Here is a 25,817-nt window from a genome sequence, read left to right on the forward strand (position 1 = left end):
TGATGTGTTGCTGTATCCGGTTGGCCAAGATCTTGTTTAATATTTTGGCATCTATGTTCATCAGAGATATTGGTCTGTAGTTTTCCTTTTTTGTTCTGTCCCTATCAGCTTTTGGTATCAGGGTGATGTTGGCTTCATAAAAGGTGGAAGGGAGTATTCCTGTTTCTTCAATCTTATGGAATAGCTTAAGAAGTATGGGTATTAACTGTTTCCTGAAAGTTTTGTAGAATTCGTTTGTGAAGCCATCTGGTCCAGGACTTTTGTTGTTGGGGAGATTCTTAATAACGGTTTCAATTTCTTTGTCTGTGATTGGTGCATTTAGATTTTGTAGTTCTTCTTGGTTCAGTTTTGGAAGTGCATAGGTTTCTAGGAATTGTTCCATTTCTTCCAGATTCTCTAGCTTGGTGGCATATAGTTCTTTATAGAAGTTTCGCAGAATTCTCTGGATTTCTGTGGTGTCAGTTGTGATATCTCCTGTATCGTTGACAATTCTATTAATTTGAGTCTTCTCTCTTTTTTGTTTGGTGAGTCTGGCTAGGGGTTTGTCAATTTTGTTTAATCTTTCAAAGAACCAACATTTGGCTTCATTGATCTTTTGTATGGTTCTTTTATTTTCGATGTTGTTTATTTCTGCTCTAACTTTAGTGATTTCTGTCCTTCTGGTTGCTTTAGGGTTCCTTTGTTCCTCTTCCTCTAAGTCCTTGAGGTGTGTAGTAAGTTCGTTCATTTGGGCTTCTTCTTGGTGTTTAATATGTGATTGTATAGCTATAAGTTTCCCTCTCAGTACTGCTTTCGCTGTGTCCCAAATATTTTGATAGGTTGTGTCTTCATTTTCATTAGTTTCCAGGAACATTTGAATTTCCTGTTTGAGTGAGTGTCTGACCCAGTGGTTCTTAAGGAGCATGTTGTTTAGTTTCCAAATTCTATGTCTTTTAATAATTTTCTGTTTGTTGTTAAAAGTTAGTTTTACTCCACTGTGGTCTGAGAAGATACTTGGGATGATTTCAATGCTCTTGAATTTATTGATGCTGTCTTTGTGACCTAACATGTGGTCTATCCTTGAGTATGTGTTGTGTGGATTTGAAAAGAAGGTGTATTCCAGTTTTTTGGGGTGGAGGAGTCTGAAAATGTCCAAGAGGTCTAGTCTGTCAATCTCTTCATTCAATTCTCTTATATCTTTATTGGTTCTCTTCTTTGTTGATCTGTCTAAGTGTGAGAGTGGGGTATTGAAGTCTCCCACTATTATTGTATTACTATTGATGTATTTTTGAAATTCTTTCAATAGGTGTTTAATGTATTTAGATGGTCCCTCGTTGGGTGCATAGATGTTAATAATTGTTAAGTCTTCTTGGCTGATTGATCCTCTTATCATTATGTAATGTCCTTGCCTATCTTTTATTACTTTATTTAATTTAAAATCTATCGTGTCTGAGATGAGAATGGCTGTTCCTGCCCTTTTTTGTGGACCGTTAGCCTGTATGATAGTTTTCCATCCTTTCACTTTAAGTCTGTGTTTATCTTGTTGTGACAGATGGGATTCTTGCAAGCAGCATATGGTTGGGTTATGTTTTCTGATCCATCCCCCCACCCTGTGCCTTTTGATGGGTGAGTTTAAGCCATTGACATTTATTGATATTATGGATTTAATGTATTGTAGTGCCATTGTTCTAAAAAACAATTTGTTTGCTCTGATATATTACAAGTATTATAGTGATGTTCTTGTTTATAAGAGGTCTTTTAATACCTCTTTCAGGGCTGGCTTGGTGATAGTTGCCTCCTTTAACTGTTGTTTGTCTAAGAAGGTTTTGATCCCTCCATCTAGCTTGAATGAAAGTCTAGCAGGATATATAATCCTTGGTTGAAACCCTTTTTCATTCAGGGCTCGATAGATATCTTGCCACTCCCTTCTGGCTTTTAGAGTTTGAGTTGAAAAATCTGCAGAAAGTCTTATGGGTTTTCCCCTGTATGTGACTTTTTGTTTCTCTCTTGCAGCCTTTAGGATCCTTTCTTTATCCTTACTTCTTCTCATTGTGACTATGATGTGTCTTGGTGTTTTCAGGTCTGGGTTGATTCTGTTTGGTACTCTCTGGGCCTCTTGCACCTTGATATCCTTTCTGTTATTCAGGTCTGGGAAATTTTCTTGTATTATTTCCTCTAGGATGTTTGCTTCCCCTTCCTCTCTTTCTTCCTCTGGCAGGCCAATTATACGAATGTTACTTCTTTTGAGATCATCCCATATGTCTCTGTTGTTGTTTTCAGTGTCTCTCAATCTCTTTTTAAGCTCTTTCACCTCTTTCTTAGTTTTCTCTAACTCATCCTCTGTCTGACTAATTCTGTTTTCTGCTTCTGTTAGTCTGCTTTCCCTTGCCTCAGCTTTTTTCTTCATTACAGCTATTTCAGCTTTCAGTTCTCTAATTGTCTCAAGATAATCAGTATTTTCCTTGGGGGTCTCAACTGTTGTTTCCCTAATACTGCCATTTCTTTCCTCCAATGTTGTTTTCTATATTTTTATTTCTTGGTAGAGGCAGAGGACGCAGAGAAAGAGTGAGAGAGGCTAAAGAATCAAACTGTCCTTCGATGCCTCGGGAGCTAGGCACGAACCTGTGTAGTGTGCATGACAAAGCAATGCACTATCCAAGTGACATATTTCACCAGCCCTTAGCCAAACAAATTTTAAAGCCAAGGATTTAAACTAGAGCACAGCTCAATTTTGGATTATGGTGACTCTGGAGATAGAGCCCTGGACCTTGGATCTTTAGGCAAGAAAGTCATTTTACATAACCATTATGTTATCTCCTAGACCCAACAAAGAATGTTTTCAATTGAGGTCAGTGGGCTGATTCTCTATAAACATTTGGAGTAAATGCCCAGCAAGCTTCTTCCCTGAGCAAAGAGTTAGTCCTAGTCAATCGACATAGGCACTTTCCTGCATATACAGGTTTCTGCATATACTGGGCATACTATGTCTGAACTGGCAGAGACCTACTTAAAGAATCCTGCCCAGTGGTCCAGCAGAGAGGGCAAAGTCTCTTCCAGGAGCCACAGTATCTTCGTGTGGAGGAGACTGACGGGGAGTAGAAATGGGTCTATGAAGCAACATGGCCCCAACAACCCCAGACTCACAGCTAAAGTACACAAACACTAACCTACATAGCAAAAAGATTTTTATCTCCTGTGCAAACAAGGCACTCTGACAATGGCCCTCTGTGCTTTAGGTTAGCAAGATGCCTTCCCAGCAGGTGGCTAATTGGCACTTTGTGTCAAACCCCAACCTTCAATCCACCATAACACAGTATTCCACCCATGACCCATGGCCTAGAGTGCAGGTGACCCAAGAATCCTGGAGAAGGGAGAGGGTGTACTTGCAATTCCTTCTCGCCCCAGAGAAGTGCCACTAGGTTCACTCCCTACAGTGGTTTCCATTGTCATTTATAAGAATAGTAATGATTAAACACCAAAAGAGAAACAAACCCTGCAGAGCTCAGCTGTCCTACTGCATGGTGCAGACAGGCAATGCCTACCACCAAGCACCCTTTACCCTCTGGCCTTTCATTCTGTGGGCATTTAGCAGATACTTGCTATGAGCCACGGAAACACAGATAGAAAGATGGGGTGCCCTACTCTGGAGAAGCAACCCTTCTAATGAGAAGAGGGACATAGATCAAATAATTTTGACACGATGTTAATGGGTTGTACATTCAAGACAATAAGAACTCAGAGAAGTCTTTTCTTGGGCAGAGTGTGAGAGGGAACACAGTCTTGTGGCAGGAAAGTTCACCCTCTATGTACGGATGCTGGAAGCACATTCTGTGGTTCAGAAAGCAGGGCATAAATGTTATGGAGATGTGGGAAAGTGCATCAGACCAATGCCTGTGGACTCGACGGTGGGTAGTTAAATGCGGGATTTGAGCAGGAGACGCCAGCACTGTGCAAATCAGAGCCCTCTAGTCTGGGGTTTGGAAAGATGCAGGTAGCTACCTGGGAAGCAAAGTATCCAGAAAGAAAGTCATTCTGAACAAAACAGGCAACAATTTGAACCAAGATGCTTATTTCATCTAGAACAGTGCTGATGGGCAGGAAGGCAATAGGCACTTTAATTGTAAATTCTTCCCCCAAACACCTTTAAAAAGTGAAAAGAGACAGGTAGCATTAAACTTTGTATTGTCAATTCATCAAGTAACTAGTATAGAAAAAGATTGTGTTATTTTTCATATATATATTTTAAATTTACTGCCAACATTTTTTTTTTTTGCCTCCAGGATTATCGCTGGGGCTCGGTGTCAGCACTATGAATCCATGGCTCCTGGCAGCCATTTTCCCCATTTTATTGGATAGGACAGAGAGAAGTTGAGAGAAGAGAGATAGAGAGATAGACACCTACAGACCTGTTTTGCCTTTTGTGAAGTGCCCCTCCACCCCACGGGGGGGGAAGTGCGGGCTGGAACCCGGATTTTTGCTTGGGTCCTTGTGCTTTATATTATGTGCATTTAGCTGGGTTCACCACCACTAAGCTGCCTTGCCAAGAGTTTTTTATTTTATTTTATTTTATTTTATTTTATTTTATTTTATTTTATTGCTAGGGCTTGGTGCCTACAAGATGAACTCACTATTCCAGATGACTGTTTTCTAGGGAGACAGAGAAACAGATGTAAGAGGGAGAAAGGGGAGAGAAACAAGAGACACTTGCAGGACGGCTTCACTACTTGTGAAGCTTCCCCCTACAGGTTGGGGTCAACTGGAATTTGAACACAGTCCTTGCAAATGATAACATGTCCTCTCTACCAGATGAACCACCAGCTGGCCCCTTCACTCTTTTTTCATGCTAAAGCTTTGAAACTGTGTTCTTTTTTTTTTTCCCACATACAACACACCACAATTTAAAGCAGCCACAAAATAAGTGCTCCATGGTAGCAATTAGTCTGGACTCACAGTTGCTGATATTTATTTTCAAAATGGAGACTGAAATGAAATAGATCCCACTGCTGAAAGGCTCATAATAGTCAGAGGCTTCAACTGAAGCCACAAGGCAAGAGTGGTGGGAAAAGTTGTCTTAAAATAAACATGCCCGACTCCCCGCCTGCAGGGGAGTCACTTCACAAGCGGTGAGGCTGATCTGCAGGTGTCTATCTTTCTCTCCTCTTCCCTATTCTCCCCTCCTCTCTCTATTTCTCTCTGTCCAACATCAATAACTAAAACTATTTTTTAAAAAAGGGCAACAAAAGGGAATAAATAAATATTTTAAAAAAATAAACATGCACTCCAAAAAATTCCCTCTGATTTCCAAAGCTTTAAGGAGAGGGTGGCATGGGGCAATCTGCATTTTAATAAACACTGTCTCTTGCAAAATGATTCTCAACATTCTTAATGAATGCCTCCCAACAACAATAATTAACATCAGAGGTGCAGAGCCAGCATCTCCTAATGAAAGCCCTGTATTTGATTGACTTAAAGAAAGCTCTTGCCTCTTGTACTGGACTGTGCAGGGAGTTGGGTTCATGCAACTTGTTTTCCAGAAGGAAAGCAGCTTAAGTAACACTTATCCCACAGGGAGTGATTACAAGCAGGGCTAGAACATGAGAGATTTGTAACCAAGTGCTCTCTTAGTGATGACGTAAGGAGGGGCACTGGTTGTCCTTCTTAAAAGCCCAAAACAGGCAGAAGGAACACTGACAACCTTGCATCAGTGTATTGGTTCTGCATATTGGCTCCTGAGCCATGACAAATAGTTCCACCAGCTCAGAATTGATATGTTTGATTGAAAATCTGCTCAATGACTAGGGGTCATTGTGCTTTCTATAGTTTAAGCCCCCAACCCTCATGCAGGCTTGAATTTATCTAGTGGAATTCCCAGTCAGAGCTCTCCAGAGTTGTTCTATTATATGTGTTTGACCAAAACATGGTATTGCATATATAAAATTACATTGTGTATATTGCTGTGGTTCTGTGGTAACTGTAGGGTAACACTCAAGAGAGTTGTGCACTCACATGGACTCAGTATTTACTAAGAAAAAGGTTTTTTTTTTTAAATTATCTTCTTTATTGGATAGAGACAACCAAAAATTGAAAGGGTAAAAGGAGAATGACAGGGCCCAGGTGGTGGTGCACCTAGGTAAGCGCTCAAGTTACAGTGCGCACAGACCCAGGTTCAAGCCCACGGTTCCCACCTGCAGGGGGAAGCTTAGCAAGTGGTGAAGCAGGGCTGCAGGTATCTCTCTGTCTCGCTTCCTCTCTATCTCCCCCTTCTCAATTTCTCCCTGTCTCTATCCAATAATAAATAAATAAATAATAAATAACAATTTTTTAAAAGAAGGAGATTGGGAGAGATTGCAACACTGTTTCACCACTCACAAAGCTTTCCCCCTGCAGGTGATGACCAGGGGGCTCAAACATGGGCATTTTAACAAGTGTGCTTAATCAGGTGAGCCACCAGCTAACCTCAGAAAGTATTTTTGCATGAATGAGTCTAGTTGATTTTTCTATACAATCCCTTGGAATCTGTGTCATCAATATCTCCAGCAGACAGACAGGGAAGTTAGGGACATTGAGTAGCTCTCTAATAACTCAGCAATTGCTACAGAACCTGACAAAGTTCATGGGTAGAGTTTTATTTATTTATTTATTTATTTATTTTTCTAGGTGTAAAGTTCCAAACTACTAGAAAAACCACAACACAGACTCCTGCATTTGAAAATGAGAAATGTCTTGTCTCAAATGGTTATGAGAAACACACCCAGAATGGATAGAATTCTAAAAGTGACATCAAAATTCCTACCCTCTGGGATGCAAATAAATAAATAAATAAATAAGTGGAGAAAGGGATGAGGATCATTTTCATGATTAGATTACTAATCAGTTAACTTTGAGCTGGTCACAAAATATGATCCAGAAGCACCTAAATCAGTGAGCCTGTGAGGAAAAAAAAATCCGGATCCATCTTGAAAGAAGAAAGATTCTAAGTATATGGGAACCAGTGAAAAGACCATGTGCTAGGGACTGGAGGTCACATTCTGGAACTAAGATGGTGTTAAAATTCGGAGGCTCCAGCTGGCTGGGCTAGCTTCACGGATGGGTAACAGAGATGACCAGAGACATACGGCTGGGCAGGGAAGCTACATTTCTTTATTCAGGAACAACGATTCATAAACTAAACCAAACTAATCACCAAACAGAACTGTGCTGCCTCTTTCCCCACGGCAGTGCCAAGCACTCTTGAACTCTGCAACTCTGGAACTCTGGAACTCTCTCAGGGTTCCTAGGGGCGGGGCCAAGCGGGCCTGCGAAACTAGCAGGATTGATCCAATTTTCTTGGCGGGGGAGAGCTAGAACAACCCAATGTAAAGCATATAATACTAAGACCTCCAGCTCACAGCTGGCAAGAGAACAGCTAGCATAGCTCTCTAAACACAAGGAACCAAATTCTGCCAGCAAGTCCATGAGCACAAAGAAAGTCCCTGAGCTGCAGTAGAAAAAGGAAAAGACCAACTGACACTCCAGAAATAACTTTGGAAGATCCTACAGTCAGCATCACTGTCCCTCCTGACATGTGGAAACTGAGCTAGTAAGTATATGCAGTTTTAAGCTGATTTGACTTGGAGTAAACGATAACTGAAACAGGGCCAGCAAAATAGCTCACTCGGATAGTGCCCTGATTTGCCATGTACGTGACCCAGATTCCAGTCTGGCGTTTATCAAGTTGAAGGAAACTTAGATACTGTAGTACCTCTGCCTCTCTGTCTCACTCTTGCTATTTGAAAAAAGTCAGCCTGAAGCAATGAAGCTCCATAGATGCCAAAATAAAAAAACAAACACAAAAAACCTATGACTTATTCATCTATATGATTATCCACCCGTAATTGTAAGAGTTATAAGAAATACCTCCCTATACTAATACATCATGATTATTCTAAGTCTACAACTCCCATGAGTACTCAACATGGGGTGGTCTGCGCTATGGACCTGGACAGACATGTAGTGCCATGTATTCTCTGTTACAGAATCACGCAAAGTAGTTATGTTGCCCTAAACGTTGTTTGTGTTTTCATTATCCACCGCCTTTCCTCTGCCAAACCCTGGAACCAGTGATCTTTTCACTATCTCCCTAGCTTTACCTTTCCTAGAATATCTTCTCATTGGAATTACATCTCACACACTCTTTCCAAATTTGCATCTTCTATTTAAGACAAGATCCCTTTGTATCTTTTCATAAGTGGATTATATCTATACATTTCTTTATTGGGGAATTAGTGTTTTATATTCGACAGTAAATACAATAGTTTGTACATGCATAACATTTGCCAGTTTGCCATATAACAATACAACCCCCACTAGGTCCTCTGTCATCCTTCTTGGATCTGTGGAATATATATTTTAAAGATTTATTTATCTATAGTAATGACCAGGACACCACTCCAGTAAATGTAATACCAGAGATTAAACCAAAGAGTCCACCACTGAAATCACAACTCTAGTAGCCACAATTTTTAAATTTTTTATTGAGATGTTTGACAGATAAAATCCTAATATATGTACATGAATAATGTGATCATTTGATTTTAAAAATATGTGAAATGATTCACCTGATGGAGTTAACAAATCTGTCATCTCATATATTTACTTTTTTTTTCTTTTGCCTCCATGGTTATCTCTGGGGCTCTGTGCACACACTATGAATCCATGGCTCCTGGCAGCCATTTTTTCCCATTTAATTGGACAGGACAAAGAAAAATTGAGAGATGAGGAGAGACAGAGAGACACCTGCAGACTTGCTTCACTGCTTGTGAAGTGACCCCCCCACCCCAGCATGTAGGGAGGGAGTGGGAGACTCGAACCCAGATCCTTAAGCAGATCCCTGCGTTTTGTAATATGTGCGCTTTGTCGTGTATGCCATCTCCCCGGCCCCTATACTTACCTTTTGTTAGCAGTGGTGAGAGGACTTAAGTTCTTCTCCCAGCAAATACTGGTTATACAGTATAGTATTACCAACTACAGTCACTGTGATATATATTAACTCCCTGGGCTTTATTCAAATTGTAGCTAAAAGTCTATACACTTTTACCAGCATCTTTCTTTCTCCCACAATCCCAACTGCTAGCGTTCAGATTCCAGATGGTGTTGTTTTCTTCCTCCCTTCCTTCCTTCCTTCCTTTCTTCTTTCTTTCTTCCTTTCTTTCTCCTCTTTCTTTCTTTCTTTCTTTCTTTCTTTCTTTCCTTCTTCCTTAATTTCTTTCTTTCTTTTTCCTTTCTCTCTCTCTCTCTCTCTCTCTTTGCTTTCTTTTCCTTCTTTGCTTCCTCCTTCCTTCTTCCTCCCTTTCTTCTTTCTTTCTTAGTCCACACAGAAGTAATATCACAGTATGGACTATTTAATCTTTCTCCATTTGACCTATTTCTATCTTTTTAGATAGAGATAAAGAGGGAGAAAGGTAGGATGGAGTAAAAGAGGCCATAGCAGTTAAGTTTCCTTCAAAGCAGTGTGTTTGTGGAGGGCAGGGGAGAGGGAGACAGTTCTTAAATCTGGCTTGCACTCACGGCAAACAGCATCCTGTCCAGGTGAACTATTTCACTACTCCTGTTTCCATCTCTTCTTCATGACTGTAAACAACGCTGCAATGAACATGGTTGTACAGATAATATTTCCAGATTTCATTTCCTTTAGGTAAGTACTATGAAATGAGATGGCAATTCTACTTCTGAGTCCTTGAGGAACTTCTATACTGTTCTCTATTGAGGCTGTGCCAATTTGTCTTTCCCATAGTGCTCTAGGATCCCCTTTTCTCTACATATCCTCTGATGTTTATTACTGCCAGGAGCCATTTCTCTGCTTGATAGATGATAAGCTTTGAAACAATGGAAACCCTCAAGACAAGTGTTAATTCCCCCCTGGGCAGGCCATTTGCCCTCAGGTAAACCATTTATCAGTAATCAAGTGAGTCAACACACAGTTTGGTTTCCACCATTTGTTGCAAGGAACATTCCGCTTTGAAGTTTGCTCCCCCTCCCTCCCTCCTCCAGCATTCCCTCTCCTTCCCCAAAGCCTTATAATGCCTGTGAACACAATAAAATTTTGCAGCTTGATCAGAAACCTGTCTTGCTGTCATTCTTTCGTGTCTCGTGTCCCTTTCATTCCAGGTCTTTTTGGGTTCCTAGCCCCTGCTCACTGCCCTGCTGGTCGGGGCAATTCTTACTACATGCCATTTTGACATTATTATTATTATTGTTTTACCAGAGCACTGCTCAGTTCTGGTTCTTGGTGCTACAGGGGATTGAACCTGAGACATTGGAGCCTCAGGCATAGGAGACCTTTTGCATAACCATTATGCTATCTACCCCTGCTCTGCTAATAACCATCCTAACGAGTGTGAGGTAACAGTTCGTTGTGGTTTTTATTTGCATATCCCAGATAATTAGTGATGTAGAGCACATTTCTAAGTACCTGTTCCTCATTTATATGTTATTTTTTGTGTGACAAAATAGCTATTAAGATTCTTTGTCCATTCTATTTACTTTTTTTTTTTTTTACCACCAGGATTATCACTGGGATTCAGTACCTGCATGAGAAGTCCAACACTCTACTTGGCCACATCTCCTTTTCTTTAATTGATAAAGACAGAGAGGAATTGAGATGGAAGGTGGAAATAGAGAGGCAGAGAGGGAAAAAAAGAGACAACTGCAGCACTGATTAACCACTTGTGAAGATTTCCCCCTATAGGTGAGGACGCAGGGCTTTAACCCAGGTCTAATGCATGGCAACTGTGTGCACTCGGCCAGACGCATCATCACGTAGCCCTTTGTTCATTTCAGAATCGTACTTTTCATTGGGCGGTATGAATTTCTTACATATTTTGTATATTAACCTCTTATCAAATAGGTGGTTTAGAAATATTGTCTATCAATCCATAGATTTCCTTTATATTTTAACATTTTAAATTGACTATGATGTTTCTGGTTTGATTTAGTCCTGGTTGTTTATTTTTGCTTTTGGTGTTTGATTTAAAAAAAAATGTATATCATTACCAAGACTAATACGAAGTTACTTAACTTTTTCTGACTCTTTTCTCCTGGAAGGTCTTGCAGTTTACTATTTTGTTATTCACTTTGAGTTGATTTTTATGCAAAGATGTAGACTGAGATCCAATTTTCTTTCTTAGTAGGTGGCTGTCCACTACTCCCAATGCCATTTGTTGAAGGGGTTCTACTTTCCCATGAATATTCTTAGTCTTTCAGTGGAAATTATTTGACCATGTAGCTATGTATTCTGTTCCATCAATAACTGTAGATATTTTTGGACTCCTATGATATAGCTTGAAATTAGGAAATGTGGGACTTCCATCTTGACTCTTCTCTCTCAAAGTTGCCCCAGCTGATTTGGGCATTTATTTATTCCTTTCTTTCTCCTCTCTCTCTTCTTCCTCCTCCTCCTCCTTTCCATCTCCTCTTCTTCCTTCTCCTTTTTCTCCTCTCCCTCTTCCTTTTCCTGCTCTTCCTCCTCCTCCTCTTTCTTCTTCTTTTCATTTTATTCTGTTGTTATTCCTGAAAATTGTTTTCAAATTATTTTTCCCATGTCTATGAAAGATCTCATTTTCATTTTGATGTGGATTTATAGAAATTTGATAGGTATTTCAATGAATCTGATATTATTATGAGAGGCCTGAACATTTTAGCAATATTAAATCTTCCAGCCTAAGAGCGTGGGATATATATGCATCATCAATAGCTTTCATCTGTGTAATTAATCTTTCTTTGTATAGAACTGTTGTATTCTTGCTTGCATTTATTTCTACATGTTATGTGGAAAACTGAGAAATGTTCCACATGTACAAACTACTGCATTTTACTGTTGACTGTAAGCCATTGATCCTCCCAATAAATACAAAAATAAATATCTACATATCTTATTTGTTTTGACTTGTGAATTTGATGGCTTTTTTTCTTTCTTGTAATTTTGTTGTTGGTGGTGGTAGTTTATTTGTTTAGTGGTGATCACCAGTCCTTCTAATGGAGTACAGTTTGTGTATACACTTTATTAGCACAGCCTCCTTGAGCTACTGTAGCAAAATATCACAAGCTTAGTTGCTTAAACAACAGAAACATATTTTCTCATGGTTTTAAAGACTTGAAGTCTAAGATCAAGGGGTCAGTAGGATTGGTTTCTGGCAAGTCTTCTCTTCCTGGTTTACAGATTACATCTTTTCACTGTGTCCTCATATGGCCTTTCTTCTGTGGACTCACAGAAAGAAAGCAAGATCCTTCTGGTGTCTTTTACTCTTCTTATAAAAATAGCAGTACTATCAAATTAGGGCACTACACTTAGAATCACATTTAGCCTTAAATGTTTCTTTTTTTCAAGGTCCTATCTCTTAGTACTGTTAAATTAATGGTTAGGACTTTGATGTATTAATTTTTTAAGTCAGTCTACAACACTTATTACAGGATATCTTGGCCGATTTTGGGTCACTGCAACAGTGTATATGGCATGTATAAATACCAGACATTTGTGTGGACATAAGTTTTGATTAATTTGTACATTAATTAGTAAAATCACTGGATCATATCCTAGGGGTGTCTTCCAAAGGGGATATATGACTTTTAATTCCTACCACAAGTCAGAATTTATGTTGTTCCACATCTTTGAAATCATTTTTTGTTGTTTTTTTTTCTTTAGCATTTTGGATTTTGGACTTTTTTTTTTTGTCTTCAGGGTTATCATTGGGGCTCAGTGCAGTGCCTGCACTATGAATCCACTGCTCCTGGAGACTATTTTTTCCCTTTTGTTGCCCTTGTTGTTTATCATTTTTCTTGATATTATTGCTGTCATTGTTGGATAGGACAGAGAGAAATTGAGAGAGGAGGGGAAAACAGAAACAGGGAGAGAAAGATAGATGCCTGCAGATCTGTTTCACTGCCTGTGAAGTGACCATCCTGCAGTTGGGGAGCTAGGGGCTCGAACTGGGATCCTTATGCCGGTTCTTGTGCTTTGCACCATGTGAGCTTAACACGCTGTGCTACCGCTAGACACCCAGATTTTGGACATTTTAACAGACATTAAAATCCCCAAATAACATTGGAAATTCAACATATTTTCATATGTTATTTACAATCTAGACATCTTTAAGGAATTCATATTGAGATCTTTTTAAAAACATTTATTTTTAAAGGCATCTAAGGGGGGGGCCGTGTGGGGCACACCTAATTAAGCATACATGTTGTCATGGATGAGAAGCAGACAGGGTGTTTCACTAGTGGTAAAGCAAGTCTGCTGGTGTCTCTCTTTCTCCCTCCCTGTCTATTTTTCCCTCCCTTCTCAATTTCTATTTGTCCTATCAAAATACAAAAGAAAAAAAAACAAAGGTGGAGTTCCCGGAAGATGTCGGACTGAGAAGCTGCTAGTTGCTTGAGCTCTGACCACATCATCTGGAAACAGTAGGATTTTCTGCCTTTAGTAGGCCAGTCAATAAGGGGTCCTAGCGGTGACACCAAGGAGGTGACTATAACTTAATTTGGGTTAAAAAATAGAGTAGAAAAAAAGGGGAAAAATTTTTTTCTTTTAAATTATTATTCCCAAAGTGCACCTCCTCCCCCTCTGCCCCCCCCCCCCAATAACTAGTCCCTGGGGACCAGCTCCTAGCAGGCTCCCCTGCTGAGCTTCTTTCTTTACCAAGATTCCTGTCCCACCAGGGAGTATCATTCATTCTAAGTCTATTCCCTTCTGAAACCTCTGGCCTTTTTTCTTTCTAAGTAGCCAACCCCCCCACCCCACCCCGTATAGCTAATTAAATAATAAAAAATAAATAAAAACCTCTTTCCTTTCACCACTCTTTTATTACTGTTCTTTTTCTTATCTTTGTCTTTTTTCTCTCTCTTTCTTTTTTTTTCTTTTTCTCATTCTTGTCATCCTTTCTTCCTTAATCCTACAGCTTCCAAAGCCACAGGCCCTATCCCCCACACCACCAAACAGTGTACTTTCACTGAATTCACTGATACACATTTGGGAATTATTTTGGGGAAGAATTCTGACTCAGAGTGGACTCTCACTGCAAGTATCTCTGCTCAACCTCCCTTCCTCCTTTAGCTACCCCTAGAATATACAGTGGATAATAGATTTGCATAACTGTCTATTTCAGCTATCCTTGTCTAGTCCTGAGGTTTTTTTTTTTTTTTTTTTCTTTCTTAACAATCAGCTGCCTCTGTTCATGAGGTTTGAGGTAATCTGGGACAAGGTTTTTTTTTTTTTACCCTGCTCTATTTTATTATTAATATTATATAAAGGCATATATCTCCCCCCCCCCCTTTAGGTTGATCAGAATTAACTCTTAGGGTATCTTTCATTGCTAGGGTAGTGGGCATCTTATCTATGGGAGGAACTTGTCTCGTTACTCCTACCTCCTCTACAGACTCTCCCCTTCCTCCTCCTCCTAGCTAATTAAATAAATTAAATTAAATTAAATTAAAAATAAAGTAATCAAAAAAAACTTTCCTTTCACTGCTCTTTAATTACAGCTCTTTTTCTTATCTTTTCTCTTTTCTCTATCTTGTTTCTTTTTTTTTTATCTTTTCATACACTTCTTCCTTCCTTCTTCTTTGCCTTTCTGAATTTGTGAATTACTTTGGGGAAGAAATCTGACTCAGAATGGACTCTCTATGTGTGTATCTCTGCTCTACTTCCCTTTCCCTTCTTGTTAGCCCTAGAATATACAGTGGATAGTAGATTCACATAACTGTCTATTCTTGCTATCCCTTCTTTCTTTTCTCTTTCTTCTTCACTGGGATTTGGTTACTATTTTTTCACAGTCTGGAGACATTGTTTGGCTAACTAGTAATGATTAGACTGCTTCAATACTTGCTTCAGTTGCTATTGTAATTCCTGAGGTTGGTGAGTGCAATTGTCATAAAGGTATTTAGTACAGTGTTGCTTGTACTCAAGACACAACAACTGAGGAACAACAGAGCATAAAAAAAAGAAACACATAAATCAAAAAAATGGGTAGATCAAAAACAAACAAACAAAAAAGGCATGGGGATGGCCATGAGGAGCCATGAGTTCACTAACTTGTCCTGTAGACATCAATATTCTATGTTATCCTCTGGATCTTTCTTATCTTTCTTATCTTTCTTTTCTTTCTTTCTCTCTTTCTTCCTTTCTTTCTTTCTTTCTTTCTTTCTTTCTTTTGCCTCCAGGGTTATTGCTGGGCCTCGGCAGAAGCACTACAAATCCACTGCAAGTCATTTTTTTAAATATTGAATAGGACAGAGAGAATTTGAGGAGGGAGAGCGAAAGAGAGATAGAGAGAGAGAGAGAGAGAGAGAGGGAGAGAGACAGGGAGACACCTGCAGACCTGCTTCACTGCTTATGAAGCGACCCTCCCCCCTGCAGGTGGGGAGTTGGGGCTCAAACAGGGATCCTTTCCTGGTCCTCTGGATCTTTCTAATTTTACTCTTCACATCTGACTTTTGGATTTAGTTACTTTTTTGGTGAAGTATAAGGTTTATTTGATCTTCAGTTATTATGTGATCTTCAGTTGGGACTTAGGGCCTTAGGCATGAAGGTCTTTTTGCATAACCATTATGATATCTACCCTCGGTATGAATATTTTATAATCAGAAAATAATACTAATATTTTTGACAGTCCAGAATAAATATGTTTCATTCATAAAATGGCAACACCAACAAGACCATAGGATAAGAGGGGTACAATTCTACACAATTCCTACCACCAGAACTCTGTATCCTATTCCCTCCCTGGATAACTTTCTTATTCTTTATCTCTCTGAGAGTATGGACCCAGGATCATTATGGGGTACAGAAGGTAGGAGGTCTGGCATCTGTATTTGCATCTCTTCTGGACATGGATGTTGACACATGAATATATCTATTGAGGAATAAATATGACAGTTTTATTCAACTTCTTTAAATCTATAAAAGGGAGAGTGAAATTATTAAGCTGTTGAGAGGGAAAAAATCACTAGCCTATAGTTTTGTACTTGGAATTTATGTTTCAAAAGTAATAGAAATCCATGCATGGAAGTCAGCCATTATGCTAATCTTCCCAAATTAAAAGAAAGAAACCATAGCACTAAAACTTCCAACAATGTTTTAAGGGCTGGATTCAAACCTGGATCCCCACATGGAAATGCAACACATTATCTAAGTGAGCTACTTGGGGGAGGCCTTAGGTCTAGTCTTCTTATTTATTCTGCTTGGTGCATATGAGCCTCATGGATCTGCTAGTGACTTGCCACTAATATGGGATGACTCTTAATCATTATTGCTTTAAATAATTCTTTTTTTCTGCTTCTTCTCATTTAGTAATTCCACTCTTCATATGTTATATCCTTGGTAGCTGTTCCTCAGCTCTTAAATATTCTGTTTCATTTTTTCCAGATATGTTTACTCTTCAATTTTCAGTCTTATATGTTTCTATCTTCATATTCTCAAGCTCAGAGATACTCTTTTGCTTCCATGTCCAATTTAACAAGAAGCCCATAAAGAGCTTTCTTTTCTGTTCCTGTGTCATTTTGTTTTTTTCACCTCTCTCCAGAATTTCTTAATGATTTTTCTTAGAATCTCCCTTCTGCCTTTTAGAGAATATGTTTAGATTTACAGAAAAGTTTTGAAGAAATGTCAAAGAATCCTTGCATATCCTCCATTCAGGGCTTAATCTGACATCATCATATTTTTTTGTCAAAACTGAAAGACCAGCACGCATCCATTACCATGTACTAACCTTCAGACTCCATTCATTTTCTTATCAATATCTTTTTCTCCTCTAAGTTTCATGTTAGAGGGGTTCACTGCATCATGCCTCATTTATTTCTCTTATCTGTGGTGATTTCTTAGCCATTTTGTTTTGTTTTGTTTTAAATGATACTGAAAACCTTGTGAGGTACTGGTAATATATTTTGCAGGATGCCCCTCAGCTGTTGTTTCCTAATCTTTCTTTCATGCCTAGATTGCATGTACAGCTTTGAGGGAAGAATACCACAGAAGTGAGATGTCATTTTCATCTCTTCATGTAGGGGGTATATGACATCACTATAACGAAGCATATTTAGAGATGTCAGTCTTTGCTGTTGTTACTGCCTGCACTTCACTACTCCAAGGCCAGTTTTTCTCACATAAAGAGGATAAGAAACCACAGCACTGAAAATCCCCCTAGTGTGGTGTAGGCCGGGCTGGAACCTGGGTTGTACACATGACAGAGCAATCATCCTCTGGGTGAGTTATGTTGTCAGCTCGATCTCCCCTCCCCTCTCAATTTCTATCCTGTCAAATAAAAAAGATAAATAAATAAATAAGTTTTATGTCCCAGTCTTCCTTGGGAGTCCAGGTTAGAGATCATGTTTGCTAATGAAAGTCTGCTTGCTCTTGAGAGAGGGGTACTGGGGTGACCATCTACTCAAACACCTCAGTACTGAGCACTGGTCCCTCTGGTACTCAGGACTGATCACATGACTCCATGTCGGCCACTTGTTCACTAGAACTAGACTAGAGATTTCTCAGGCAAAAAAAAAAGAAAAAGACTGAACTGTCTGTACTGGCTTTTTGTTGTAAATACATCATCTTCATGTTCTCACTCCTGTGTGCTAGCAACTATTTTCTCCTTGCTTTTTTGATTACTTCTATCACAACAGCATATTTTCTGAGACTGAATAACCAGAAACACCCAGTGCTTTAACTGTGTTCATTTTGTGTTTTCTAAGTACTAGTTCTACTGGGCTTTAGTACATTACATGATTATCCCATACCTCTTCTGTGTACACCACCCACTGTGACTTCCCCAAGCATGAGGCAGGTAGAAACCCCCTCACCCCCTCCCTAAAAGACTCTGAAGGTAGGTTTATATTAGCAATGGGCCCCTTCAAAGATGGAGAGCTAAGAGAATCTGCTAGGCATCCAGGAGTCTTACCTCTAAGCTAGAGACCTGTTCAGAATAGTCACAAGGCCATTTAAACTTTTCTTGATGGGATGAGAGTTGAGAAGTTCTTATAATCATCAGGTTGTGATATATCTCAAACTAATCATACAGTTCTGAAATTGTTTTGAGAAGCTCAGCATTTCAATAACATCAAATTTTCTGATCTATGAGCATAGAGTATAGATGTGTCATCAATATAATCAACACTTCCATCCAGGATAATTCATCTTTCCTTGTATAGATCTTTTGTATTCTGGATCAAATCCACTTCCATTTATCTCTGGGAACAGTAAATCTTTGCAGGTACAAAGACCCAGTGATAACACTGGTGGAAAGTAATAATAATTAATAATAATAATAAATAATAATAATAATATGCATCTTGCAGGAGTGATAGGATTAGATCATGAGGGCCTTGGAAGAAAAAAAAAAAAGAATGCCACACACCCATTTCTGTGATGACACTACTCTGAAGGTATTTCTGCAGAGGTCTGTGTGCTTGTCACAACATCCCTCTGGGAGTGGCACTATTTCATTGACTCTACTTCTGTTCCAAACCCTGAAAGACTTGGATTAATCCAAGCATGGAAGTCCACTCTTCTTGTAGGTTGTTGGTTGAGGAACTGACATGTAACCCAACTCTAGTGAGTCAGGTTGAATAGAAGTTGCCTTGGAAGCACTTCTTGATGGGATGTATCTGTCTATTAGAGTTCCCTGGAAACAAAATTCAGACAGAAAGGTTTGTATGGGGTTGGTTTATCTGAGGGGGTTCTTGGAAACAGCCACTATAATAAAGTATGTGGAGCAAAGCTGGACACAGTGAGTGACTTCAGTCAGACTTTAGTCAGACACTATGAAACTGAGCTGCTTCCTTGGAGGCTTCACAAACAGAAGTCAGGGACTAGAATACTGTACTTCTGCAATTAGTTGCTGGTCTGCACTTGCCTACTGGAAGCAGATACCACCATCCACATTGGCCTAATTACTAGGAGAAACTCTTGAGAGTCCATAAACAGCTAGGTGTGGGATGTCTCCATTCTAAACAGATAATCTGGGCATTCACTTCAGTCCCCCACAGTGTGTCTGTGCACAGCTCAGATTCACTTGTTTTTTTGTAGTTAGTTCAGTCCATCTGGGAGTAGTGCTTCCAGTAATTCAGTTAGACTTCTTCCTGGGAAATTATCAAAGGAAAAAGAATGAAATATTCTTGTCACTACATTGCTTTGCTGTGTGTGCAACTCAAGTCACACTGAAGGAAACTTTTGGTATCTTTCCCTTTCCCTCGTACTCTCTATTGTTCGTCCTTTGCCATCCATGCTAGAGCCTTCTAACACATGGGGAGTGTTCAACTGATCCAGTGATCACATCTCAAGTGGTAACTAAGATCCCATTCCCCAGGGTCTGTGTTTCTGCTCACTCTCAGATTGTGGCTTCATGGTTTGCCTACTTACCATCTAGTTAGGCAAAAGGTACCCAAGTGAATTCCTGAATGCATATACACTTGCCCCACTGTCCCCGCTGTGGGAAATAGCTCTGTCTCCTCTGACAGTCAGGATTAATGACACTGCCAGGAACCAACTTCACTTCTTGCCTCTTAGAGTCCTGACATGAAGACTAATACTATGTTTCAAGTAAAGCTTAAAGTTAATGAGACTCTTGCTCTGAGACCTGGAGGAAATATCCCCCTTCAGGGAATAATATCTCTAGATCCACAGAACCTAAATCACTGGGAGAAGAAACACAAACTATTCCCTGAGGGAGGCACAACAGTGTTGTTAAGCAAACACACATCTCTGTTCTACCCCTTGGTTCCCAGGCACATGTTTCTCTTATTGGGGGCCCAGAGTCATGAAATGATCATGTGTCCCGGGAGCTGGTCTTCCATCTCTGTAGAGTTTTGTTTCCATAAGGACACTGCTACTGGCCTTCTCAGATCTTTCTGATAGTTTACTCAGGCAGTCAGCTCTGGGTAGTATGGTAGTTGAATAAGTTCTGGCCAAGGACATGGCATAATGGCTATGCAAGAAAAAAAAAAAAACTTTTTTCATGCCTGAAACCTGAAGGTCCCAGGTTCAATTTCTGACACCACAATAAAACAGGGCTGAACCTGGTTGGAAGAAGAAAATAAGACTGGAGCATCCAATGACCATGTGCTCACTGCTGCTACACCTCCCTTCCTGTGAGTAGATCCCTTGGTCTGAGACAATAGTGGGCAGTGTTTCCTATTAGTCATCAGAGGCTGAGACTTTACAGGCAGGAAAATTAAACTCTTCATTAAAATATAAATAAATTTCTGTCAAGATGTATTTCTTCCCTTCTATAATACAATGGAAGGGTGCCAAGGGCCAGGGAGCTAGCTCAATCTGTTAGAGCACACAGCTTCTATCCCTGAGCACCTTAAGGATACACAAGTTCAATCCCCAGCACCAATTTGTACTCTATATATTCAGTACCTTCGATTCCCACCTTCCTTTCTCATTGTCTCTCATAAGAAAATAATATTTAAAAATTAGAAGGAAAGGGTTCCCATGCAATCAACTTGACACCAAGTAGCAAGCTGGTTTGTTGAAGAATGGCACTATGTTAAATATCAGATTAGCATTTCATCAGAGACAGAGTTATGTCAGCCTTGGTTAATGGAGTCAAATCTGGTAGAATTATGCATGAACTCAATCCTGTCACATGGCTACTCTCTGTATCATTCAGAGTGTCAACCCCACACTGGTATGACCCCTTTCAGTAGCAAGCTGATGTCAACTGGTTATCCTTTGCCTGCTCAGTGGTTTCATGTCTCCAGTGTGGTAAATGCTCTCTGATGAGTTAGCATGTGACCCAGAGATTACACACTTCATAACCACTCCCTTAGATCTCTTCTATCTATTTGTCCTCCAGAACACCTGTGACTAGTTTTCAAATCACTCTCTCTAGAGGCTCCTGTGCACAAACCAACTCATACAACACAGCTCCCAAGGATATCCCATAGATATTCTTACATCAAGTTCTTCCTTTATCCACACAAAACAGACTTCCAAATCAACTACTCAGATCTCTACCCTCTGGGAAAACTGTTGCTATTTCTTTTTTCAGTCACTTCTGTCACGTTGCTATAACCCACTTAAACTTGAACCCATATACCAAATGAACTTCTTCATGAATCAAATTCTCCTCCCTCTATCATCTGATCACAAAGACATTTTCTTTGTTCCTGGTATGAACTGAAGGATACATATAGGCATATAATAGTGGCTGATGTAGAATATCAAATGGCATATAATCTTCAAGCTCTGTTGCTACCCAGTTCCTCAAATATTACCTTCATCCTACTGGTTGGTCCATCCAATCTATTGGATCTAACAAAATTGAGTTCATGATGGGCAATGCCACCCTCAAAATCAGGAGTACCACCTTTACTAGATCCACATGACATGGTAGGAGCTAGTTTGGGGATGGCCTATGATTCTCTGCTATATGTGGTATGATCTTCTCTAGCATATTAGGGAACTTATTTATTTATTTTACCAGAGCACTGCTTAACTCTGGTTTATGACTTATGCTAGGGACTACACCCAAAACCTTCAAGCTTCAGATATTAAATTCTTCTATATGAATTGTTAAGCTGTTTTCTAGGCCTTTTTTGTGATTGTTTTATTGTGACTTTTTATAAACTTCTCAACATGCCTCTTCCCATTTGTGCATCTATATAAAGTTATGATCATTTGCACCTCATCTAGATTTCCTGAAAAGTTATTTTCATTCTTTGATGTCACCCTAATCTGGAAGTCCTCTGTGTTCTCATATGTGAGACAGAATGATGTTCCTAGATATGAATGTTCTTCCACTGAAATCCTTTTAAAATAATATTTGTTATTTATTTATTCCCTTTTGTTGCCCTTATTATTTAATGTTGTAGTTATTATTAATGTCATTGTTGTTGGATATGACAGAGAGAAATGGAGAAAGGAGGGGAAAACAGAGAAGAGGAGAGAAAGACACCTGCAGACCTGCTTCCCCTGCAGGTGAGGAGCTGGGAGCTCGAACCCAAGTCCTTACTCAGGTCCTTGCACTTTGTGCCACCTGCGCTTAACCCACTGTGCTACTGGCCGACTCTGGACTGAAATCCTTTGAAGACACTAAATATTCCATTTTCTTCATAGTGCTGCAGATTGGAAATTCCATTCCTGGATATAAGAACATACATTGAATCATACTTTGGTGTGTAGCAGATAAACATAAATATCCAGGAGTCGCAGTGGGTTAAGTGCACATGGTGGAAAGCACAAGGACCTGAGTAAGGATTCTGGTTCGAGCTGGGGCTCCCCACCTGCAGGGGAGTCACTTCACAAGTGGTGAAGCAGGTCTGCAGGTGTGTCTATCTTTCTCTTTCCCTCTCTGTCTTCCCCATCTCTCTCCATTTCTCTCTGCCCTATCCAACAATGACAACATCATTAACAACAACAATAATAACTCCAACAACAATAAAAAGGACAACAAAAGGGAAAATAAATAAATATTTTTTAAAAACCATAAATATCCCTGAAATTTAAGAATCAATCATCTGTCAAATTTGCATAAATGTTATTATCAGGAAAATAACTCAGTGAGTAGAACATAGGACTTAGATATGTGTGGTTCTCATTTTGATCTCTGGCACCACAGATACTGGAGAGGCACCTTTATCTCTCTGTCTTTCTCTCATATCAAATAAGTAAAATAAATTTAAATATATGTATGTTCAAGCACCAGGGTGGTTTTTCAGCAGGGACAAACATAATCATTCTAAGAAAGAAGAAAGAAGTAAAGAAAGTAACAAAATAAAAGAAAGAAACAGAGAAAAGAAGGAAAGAAGAAAGAAAGAAAGAAAGAAAGAAAGAAAGAGAGAAAGAAAGAAAGAAAGAGATTCATACTATTCCAGACCTTTTGAACCCTAAATATTTAATGTATGGGCTGAAACCTGAATCTTTGTTGGGTTTTATTGTAGGATAAATGTGTCTTGGTGGAGGGCAAGTGTCGTGTAATTTCACTGAGATGCTGAAAATGAAAAGGACTGTTTAAATCTATTTGAACCAGTTTTCTTTTTCTTTAAGAGTTTAGAATTGTGGCTACTACATCCAGTTTCAAAATTGAATTCATGGAAAGCTTAAATGATGGGTAAAGGAAATAGAAAAGAGAGTAAGCAAGATTGCATTTTTTTTTCTAATCAGGGTCTTGCTTTTTGAAAAAAAAAAAAAAGAATGAGGAAGATTGTGAGAGACAATATTGTTGAAATATATCAATGCTATTTTCTTATTTACATGGGCTTATGCTGGCCTTGCCCTTACTCTGCTAAAGGCATTCATTGACTTCAGGGATATTTAAGTTTTCTGCTACACACAAAGGGAGAATGATTCAATATATGTTCTTATATTCAGAAATGGTATTTCCAATCTGAAGCAAGAAATTAATTTTGTAAGTCAAGTATTTTAAAGTTTCTATTAAAGTCAGACTTGGACAATATGACATTTAACTTATCCTCAAATAGGGCTGGAGATAAAAGGCTATAATATCAAGGTTTTTTTTTTTTAAAAAGAGAGAGCTGGGATGGTAAAGATAGAAGAAGAAGAAGAAGAAGAAGAAGAAGAAGAAGAAGAAGAAGAAGAAGAAGAAGAGGAGGAGGAGGAGGAGGAGGAGGAGGAGGAGGAGGAGGAGGAGGAGGAGGAGGGGAGGAGGAGGAGTAGGAAAAAGAAGAAGAAGGAGAAAAGAAAAAAGAAAAGATTATTTTATATTTCCAAGAGGATAGAGCACAGAAAGACAAAGGTTCCTGATATTCCTTTCAAAGTATTCAGGCACCTTGGAAATATGTTAGGTATTTGAGAGAGAAATGTCAGAACAAGGAAGTGCCCCCATTGGAATTCCAAGTATTGTTAATTTAGAGATGAAATGTTTCCACATTAAGGACATTGCTTTAGATGAATGTACTTCCAATAGTAACCCTACCTCCTTATCTATATCTTCTCGGGGACCTAGAAGTCCTTATGTGTCCTGGAAAGGAGATGTAGACTGGTTCAGGGAGTTTGTGGGGTGTGGACCTTAGATATCAGCCACTGTGGCTGGGGAAATAGGTCATCTGGTAGAGTTAAGTCCTTGAGTACCTGACACTACCAGCTTGAATTCTAGCACTACATATACCAAAGTGGTGCTCTGGCTTCTCTCTCATTCTCTCTCTTTTTAAATTTTTTTATTTGATTTCTTTATTGAGGAATTAATGTTTTACATTCAGCAGTAAATACAATAGTGTATACATGCATAACATTCCACAGTTTCCCATATAACAATCTCTCATTCTTTCTGATATGAAATTCTTTCTATCTCATATGTAATAAGTAAAATAAACATTAAAGAAAAGAAAACAACTACTGATGTTCAAGGATCTCCGCATAAGGTGACAAGATACCAAACTGGAGCCAAAGGTGCCAGTGAGAATTGTGAATACAACTCCCAGGAAGCCAGATAGAGTTGGAGTCCATGAACAAGTCACTTAAGAAAAAGAAAGCAGGTGAGTCTTCCAGTCCTTCAGTGCTAGTTTTCCCTGCCAAGAGGAGGCTATAGAAACACATGGGGGGGAGGGTCAAGATAGCAGCTTAAAGACAACACCTAGCCAAATCTCCACATGCAAAGAAAAATCACTTTAAACCTGGCAATTCCAAGTGAGAGCAGGATTTCTAGGTTAGTAGGAGACAAACTGTAGAGGAAGGGACAAAGAGGAACCGTGGTGGGACATTGTAACTTATTTACAAATTGACAAAAGGGTGCTAAAAAGGACAAAGGAGAAAGGAAGGGTGGTAGGAATGGTGTTAATATATATATATGCCTATCAACTTAGCCTTGTACAATCAATATGAGAAGGGAAAGTAGATTGAATATCTCAAGCTTTTTAATGCATTGTTCTGAATATATATTCCTTCAATCTAAGGACTTAAGATTTCAAATTGTAAACTGATTGAATTTTAACACTGGACTTAAATTGTTAATGCATTTATAATAATACTTTGGGGAAATATTAAACCACCTATAATCTTAGACCAAGGAGACCAGAAGCAACTGGTTTTGTCAGTACATAAAATATAGTTATTTATAAGTAGCACTAAATGGCATAAATTATGATAAGATCTTATATGGTACAATGAATCCTAACCATGGGATTTTCAAAGTAAACTAAGCTCTCAGATAATTTAGTTATAATAATAATAATAATAATCACTAATAATAATAATAATCACCAATGTGTCCTGGAACCCCACCTCCCCAGAACCCTGCCCTACTAGGGAAAGACAGAAACAGGCTGGGAGTATGGATCCACCTGCCAACATTCATGTCCAGAAGAAAAGCAATTACAGAAGTCAGCACCTTCTGCTCCCCATAAAGATCCTTGGGCCATACTCCCAGGGGGATAAAGAATAGGGAAGCTTCCAATGGAGGGGAATGGGATAGGGAACTCTGGTGGTGGGAATTGTGTAGAATTTTACCCCTCCTTATCCCACAATCTTGTCAATCAGTACTAAATCACTAATAAAAAAAAAAAAAAAGAAAAGGAGAAACACATATGGGCCTCACTACTGTTTTGGGGAAAGCAGAAAATAAGTAGAGAAGTAAAAGACTTTTTTTTTAATAGCTGGCTTAGTTGTGATGTTAGCTAGCTTACTTGAGAACTTTGCTGTTTGGTAATATGGGCTTGTGTTGCTATAAACTTTCCATTTAGTATAACCTTCTCTGCATCCCACAATTCCTGGTGGGTGGTCTCTTCATTTTCATTTTTCTCCAAGTTCCCCAGTTTCCCTTTTGATTTCTCCAATGACCCAGATATCATTCAGAAATGTATCTTCCAGTCTCCATAGTTTGGGGGCATTTCTTTGTTTTTCTGTGGTCAATTGT

The sequence above is a fragment of the Erinaceus europaeus genome, chromosome 10 (assembly GCF_950295315.1).
Source record: "Erinaceus europaeus chromosome 10, mEriEur2.1, whole genome shotgun sequence".
In the NCBI taxonomy this organism is placed as follows: domain Eukaryota; kingdom Metazoa; phylum Chordata; class Mammalia; order Eulipotyphla; family Erinaceidae; genus Erinaceus; species Erinaceus europaeus.